Below are 7335 nucleotides of genomic sequence, written 5' to 3'. Positions count from 1 at the left end.
GCTATATGAAGAACAAGTTGTAAGCAAGTGTATACAGCATAACACAATTTTTGTAAAGACAAATATTTTTAAAATATTTAAATATATATGTATTTGTATATGTGTATGAGCATAGAGAAAGATTTAAAGAGCTACATACAAACTGTTTTGATTACTTCAGAATGGCTAACACTTGGTGTGAGAAAATAAGGGCAAAATATTATAAAAAGAGGGAAAATATACAAGTTGTTAAAACGTATATATTCTTCCAAATATGTCTAAATCTATAGACAAGGACTGAAAGGTAACATGGACAAAAGCATCGATGGTTAAGTGCTATCTTGCCCAACTATAAAGGGGTTGACCAGATGGTCTTGCACATATCCTTTAAATTGCCACTGAGATAAGGGGTAGTCTTGAATTACAATGGACCCACAGCAATCAGGGGCTTCCCTGGTAGCTCAGTTGGTAAAGAATCCACCTGCAATGCAGGAGACCTCAGTTCTATTCCTGGGTCAGGAAGATCCACGGAGAAGGGATAGGCTACCCACTCCAGTATTCTTGGACTTCTCTGGTGGCTCAGCTGGTACAGAATCTGCCTGGAGTGTGGGGGGATGTGGGTTGGGAAGATCCCTTGGAGAAGGGAAAGGTTACCCACTCCAGTATTCTGGTCTGGAGAATTCCATGGTCTGTATAGTCCATGGGGTCACAAAGAGTTGGACATGACTGAGCAACTTTCACTTTGACAGCAATCAAACCAGTCAGTACTAAGAGAAATCAACCCTGAATATTCACTGGAAGGACTGATGCTGAAGCGGAAGCTATAATACCTTGGCCACCTGATGTGAAAGGGGCCAACTCACTGGAAAAGACCCTGATGCTGGGAAAGATTGAGGGCAGGAGAAGGGGGTAACAGAGGATGAGATTGTTGGATGGCATCACCGACTCAATGGACATGAGTGTGAGCAAACTTCAGGAGATAGTGAAGGACAGGGAAGCCTGGCATGCTGCAGTCCATGGGGTTGCAAAGGGTTAGACATTACTTAGCAACTGAACAACAACACGGTAATCTTTTCTCTTTCCCAGTTCCATTTCTGAAACACTTCCTCTGCCTTATCTATACTTGCATTTCAAACCATCACCTCAACCTGCATGTGACCTCAGAATTATTTTGTCTGTTTACAATTTTTCCTTCATTCTTAACCCAAAGCTCAATATTGTTGAATTTCATTAAGACTTCTCCATCTGGATAGGGTGACTCTATAAAAATAGGAACAACTAGTATTTCTTGAGCACTTACTGTCTATCAGGCACTAAATAGGTGCTTGCTCTGCATTACTTTATTTGTCTTTAAAACAACCCTGTGAGGAGAGGTGCAAAGGCTGAGAGAAAGCATCTGAGGGAAATCTGATTAGAAAGTCAGATCAGAAAGTCATTCTGATGGAACTTCCCTGGTGATCCAGTGGTTAAGAATCTGCGTGCCAATGCAGAGAACACGTGTTGGACCCCCGGTCCAGGAAGATCCCACATACTGCCTGGAAACTAAGCCCATGCACCACAATTACTGAGCCTGTGGTCTAGAGCCCATGCTCCCCAACAAGAGCGTGGCCCCTGCTCACAACTGGAGAAAGCAACATGCAGCAATGAAGACCCAGCACAGCCAAAAGTAAAAAGAAGGAAGGAAGAAAGAAAGTCACCCTGAGAAGAAGATGATGAAGCCAAGCCCTAAAGAATGGGTAGGGGCTAAACTGGTGATTCAATCCAAGAAATTGGATCTAGGAAACTCAGCATATAATGACTCAGTATTAACCTTCTAATTGACTGGCAAAGGAAACTATTTAGATTTTTTTAAGACCCAATTACAATTTTGCCCCTAAAGAGGAACCAGTGTTTGGAGTCCCAATGAGCTTGAGGCTTTAACAGAAAGGTCCTGTCATGACTCCCTAAGAGAATGATAAGATGAATTCTATTTTTTAATTATCACTATTTTCCTCATTACTTTTAGGGTTTTTTGTGATTTTGTTGTTTAGATGATGAGTTGAAGAAAATAAACACTTAGGAGAAACAGTATTTCCTGGGGATCTTAAGGGATGTGAGAGAATACGAGAAAAAAGAAACTGATGGTGAGGTGGTACAAATGTGAGGTGTTTTGAAGGATGTCATTATAAGATAAATGAAGACTGTTTAAGTGTGACGCTACTATGCTTAATAACTTGTCATCTTTCTGTGCTGTCCAATATGAGGTCAAAAGATACATAGAGCTATTTAAACTAAATAAAATGAAAAATTAAATTCCTCAATCTCACTAGCCATGTTTCAAGTGCTCAGTAGATATTTGTGGCTAGCAGATAATGCATTGGAGAGCTCAGATATAGAATATTTCCATTGTTGTAGAAAGTTCTGTTTGAACTGAGAGCAACATCTTGAAAGGGAATAGCCCTCCCTAGTGTCCTACTGAACATTTACAGATACAATTTTTAGTGAAGTTTGCGATGATCTAAAGTTAAATGTCTTACATGGAAATTCTATCAACTTTAGTCAACAGTTATTTATTCTACCAACCCCAGTCTTCTAGATGCAAGACACTGAACCATCCATGGGAGGGGGAAGAGGGAGTTGGATAAAAAAACAAATTAGACATGACCACTGCCTTCAAGAAGTTTATTACCTAGAAAGGAAGAAAGGTATGCGACCTGCTTCAGGGGCTAGAAGAACCCAGGAAACTTTTCCTTAGGCACAATTTCTTCCAAGACTGAAGCTGTCCAAAGTACCCCAATCCAAATTCTCCAATGTTAGTTTCAGGAATGTTTTTGGGACTCTGGGGACAATGGAATGAGATGTGCACACTGTGACAACAGAGGTCTCCAACAGAGAGTCCTAGACAGGGCTCCTTTTAAAGCTGTCTCCCTCACCCATTTTCAAGATAAAAGGGAGCATGTTCAGACAGCATCACCTGGCCCAGTGTGGTTCACTGTTGTGTGATATTAAATGTTCAGATTCCTCCAAAGAGAGAATGTAGATCAGTTCAGTTCAGTCGCTCAGTTGTGTCTGACTCTTTGCGACCCCACGGAGTGCAGCACGCCAGGCCTCCCTGTCCATCACCAACTCCTGGAGCCTACTCAAACTCATGTCCATCGAGTCAGTGATGCCATCTATCATCTCATCCTCTGTTGTCCCCTTCTCCTCCTGTCATCAATCTTTCCCAGCATCAGAGTCTTTTCCAATGAGTTGGTTCTTCGAAATCGGCTTGTCTTATTTCCTCATTTGTAAAATGAACAAGTTGAGACTATAAGACCATCCCCTGCAGCTTCCCAAAGATTATGTTCAAATAACTTATATTTACTTTTATCTGAAAACATGAGGAAGCCAGTTTCACTTACCTGGATTGACCAAGGCGCCTACCTGCGGGCTGCATCAGAGAGTCTGTGGTCACATAAGGTATGTGAGGAATCGTTAGGGAGCAGCAAGATCTCCACAGTGTGGAGGCTCTGCCACTCTGCCTTGAACTTATGGTGACACATGACAGCTGGAGACCCAGTGAGTAGATGGATATGTTATACTAATTAAATCATCAGTTTTTCCAAGATAACGGTTAAAAAAATTCTGCAAAAGAATAAATGCAGACTAAAGATAATGCAAATAGCACAGCTATAGATGGGTTAGACTGCATGAAATTACCAATGTTTGCTCAGCTTTTATATAAGAAAAATAACAATTTGATGTGGTTCAAGCTAATGCTTGCAAACAACAAGGAAATGACACTGTCCCTGGGGCAGCCGATCAGCCACGTTACCAGGCAAGACAATGACCATCTCATGAGACTTTACAGAAAGTGAGCTCAAAGAAGGTGAAATTATCAAGATCATTAGAAATATGGACAGTATACCCACTAGCCTTAACTATCAACTTCCCTATAAATATATACTCTGCCTTACAATATTAGCTAACAATAGAATGAAGATATTAAAGTGGCTTATTGACTTCATCTTTGCGTTATTTTTAAGTCCTCTTCAGTGGTTTATTTTCTAATGTACATAATATGTTACTACCACAATGCTGATTGGACTATACAATCAAAACCTGTGTAGCTGACTCCTTGACGGCCAACCATGGGGCCTCAGCAGGACCTCTGAGGACGATGGTTTATGTTCTGCTGCCATCTCGTGGTGAGTAAACTGGGAGCACACTATTGGGAAGAGTGGGGAGGACTGGTTTGGACCAGTGAACTCCAAACTTCTAGGGATCCTAGTGCCCAAAGGAAAGAATCTGAGTTCTCCTGCATGTCACTGTCACAACATCTGGAAAATTTCACAGCTCAAACCAGTCTCTTTTGGGGGTCTACAACCTTAGCAGGTAACCTTACCTCTTTAGACCCCTCTTTCCTTACCTGTAAAATGTTGACTATTTTCTAACTCTAGATGAACCGCACAGACACCTCCAGTTCTAAAATGGCTATATTAATAGTGTCATTTTTTTATTTTACTAGCTTCCAAATTCTTTATTATTTTCTTATTCCTTATGCCATAAAGAGCTATGAAATCTCAGAGTTGGTGCCCCCTTCTCTGCTTCTGTCATACTGTGCACACATCTGTATCTTACAGCACTTATTGGGGGTTTGGAGGGTTTTGGTGGTGGTGGTTGGGTTTGGTTCAATTTTACTTCTTATTTTGGTGTAACTTTTAGATTCACAGGAAGTGGGGGGAGTGTACAAGGAGTTCCTGTGCATCCTTCTCAACCTGCATCAATGGTAACATCTTACACACCTATAGTACACAACTACTGTACAGAAGCAAAACCAGGAAACTGATTTGAGTGCAATCCAGAGGCTATTCAGATTTCACCAGTTTTATGTGCACTGAAGTTTGTGTCTGTGTATGAGCTGTTCGTGTGTGTGTGTGTGTGTGTGTGTGTGTGTGTGTGTCTGCTCAATTGTGTCCAACTCTTTGTGACCCCATGGACTGTAGCCTGCCAGGCTCCTCTGTCCATGGGATTTCCCAGGCAAGAATACTGGAGTGGGTTGCGATTTCCTCCTCCGAGGGATCTTCCCAACCCAGGGAATGAACTCGAGTCTCCAGCATTGCAGGCGGATTCTTTACCACTGAGCCACCAGGGACGTTCAGAGCCCCGGGTAGCAGCTGTTGAAGTATGCAGATTTATTCAGTCCTGTGGGGTCATGATTATAATCCCTGATGGCCTCTGGACCAGGAGATCTGGGGAGTTCTCTTGGAGGACAATTGCAAAAATCAAAGCTCCTGATGAGGGTATCAGCTGCTTTCTGAGGAGTCTTTTTGAGCTGTAGCAAGGCAAAGGGGGGTACACAAAGATGGCACTTCCCTATTTATATTCTCTAGGAGCACCTCCTTAGCCCTAGTTCAGTTCAGTTCAGTCACTCAGTCGTGTCCAACTCTTTGCAACCCCATGAACCGCAGCACACCAGGCCTCCCTGTCCATCACCAACTCCTGGAGTTTACCCAAACTCATGTCCATTGAGTCAGTTATGCCATCCAACCATTTCATCCTCCATCGTCCGCTTCTCTTCCTGCCTTCAATCTTTCCCAACATCAGGGTCTTTTCAAATGAGTCAGCTCTTCGCATGAGGTGGCCAAAATATTAGAGTTTCAGCTTCAACATCAGTCCTTCCAATGAACACCCAGGACTTATTTCCTCTAGGATGGACTGGTTGGATCTCTTTGAAGTCCAAGGGACTCTCAAGAGTCTTCTCCAACACCACAGTTCAAAAGCATCAATTCTTCAGCACTCAGCTTTCTTTATAGTCCAACTCTCACATCCATACATGACTACTGGAAAAACCATAGCCTGGACTAGCCGGACCTTTGTTGGCAAAGTAATGTCTCTGCTTTTGAATATGCTGTCTAGGTTGGTCATAACTTTCCTTCCAAGGAGCAAGTGTCTTCCAATTTCATTTCTGCAGTCACCATCTGGAGTGATTTTGGAGCCCAGAAAAATAAAGTCAGCCACTGTTTCCACTGTTCCCCCATCTATTTGGCATGAAGTGATGGAACCGGAAGTCATGATCTTAGTTTTCTGAATGTTGAGCTTTAAGCCAACTTTTTCACTCTCCTCTTTCACTTTCATCAAAAGGCTCTTTAGTTCTTCTTCACTTTCTGTCATAAAGGTGGTATCATCTGCATATCTGAGGTTATTGATATTTATCCTGGCAATCTTGATTCCAGCTTGTGCTTCTTCCAGCCCAGTGTTTCTCAAGATGTACTCTGCATATAAGTGTGTGGAAAACATGAAGCCTGTCCCTCAAGGTGACCTTCCACGCTAAGTAAACAGGCCTTTTTCATAAAAAGACTGTGAAGCTCTCTTGCTTCACAAAGACATCAGGAAATAACTGCATGCACCCAGGAGTTTCAGCAATGCAGCAGAAGAGTGCTGTACATGCATCGGTTTTAACACCAGCCCCAGCCAGGGAGTGGGCGAATGCTACAACCGACAGAACTTTCTGCTTTAGCAAGGCAGCGATAATTCTGTGACTGCTCACTCCTTTTGGAGCTTTCCCACCTGAGCTAGGACATTAGATGGGACTCACATTGATGTCCACCAATGCCTCTATCTCCAGGGACCAGTTCTTCTAGCCCCTGCCCATCAAGCCAATGCTTTTAGCTTTGGAAATAACTCTCCTTTGCATACAATCTCTGCACTTTTCAAACTTCTGCTGTCTTATGGCATCTCAGGGTGACTGAGACTGCAGGCAACCCTTGTAAGAGGGCACTTTGGGGTGTTTGGATATCAGCCCCACTGGTTTCCTATGCCAGATGCTTTGGGGGCTCATCCTTCTGGTATAGATTCTAGGGGACATGGGTGCCTGATGTGGGGTGCCAACTCTTCAGTCATCCAGGAGAAGCACCCATCTGGTGAGATCCCTCCCTACTGTGTGAATCACACCAGGGGTGGGGTTTTGGCAAGAGCGTCTTTCTGCCTCTCCTACCCCTCTCAGGGTGGTCCTTTTAGCCTTCGTCGTGAAGGAGATGTTCACTAGTTCTCAGGTTCTTTTCGGAGGGAACTGATTGACAGGTAGCTGTATATTTGTTGTGCTTATAGGAGTAGGTTAAGTTCGGACTCTTCCTATGCCACCATCTGCATTCAACTGCCCTCCCTCTAACTTTTGGTCTTTATCTGTAAATTAGGGTATTTAAACCTTCCCTTTATTCTTTGCTGTCATGAACATTACAAGCCAAAACCTGTGAATGTAACCATGAATATGACCTTGTTTGGACCAAGAGTCTTTGCAGATATTAAAGGTCTTAGGACAAAATCATCTTTGACTATCCAAATGGGCCCTCAATCCAATGCCAAGTGTTGTTCTAAGAGGAACATGGAGGAGAGACG

The sequence above is a fragment of the Bos mutus genome, chromosome 5 (genome assembly GCF_027580195.1).
Source record: "Bos mutus isolate GX-2022 chromosome 5, NWIPB_WYAK_1.1, whole genome shotgun sequence".
Taxonomy (NCBI): Eukaryota; Metazoa; Chordata; class Mammalia; order Artiodactyla; family Bovidae; genus Bos; species Bos mutus.
The sequence above is the reverse complement of the archived record's forward strand: the minus strand, read 5'-3'. Positions refer to the sequence as shown.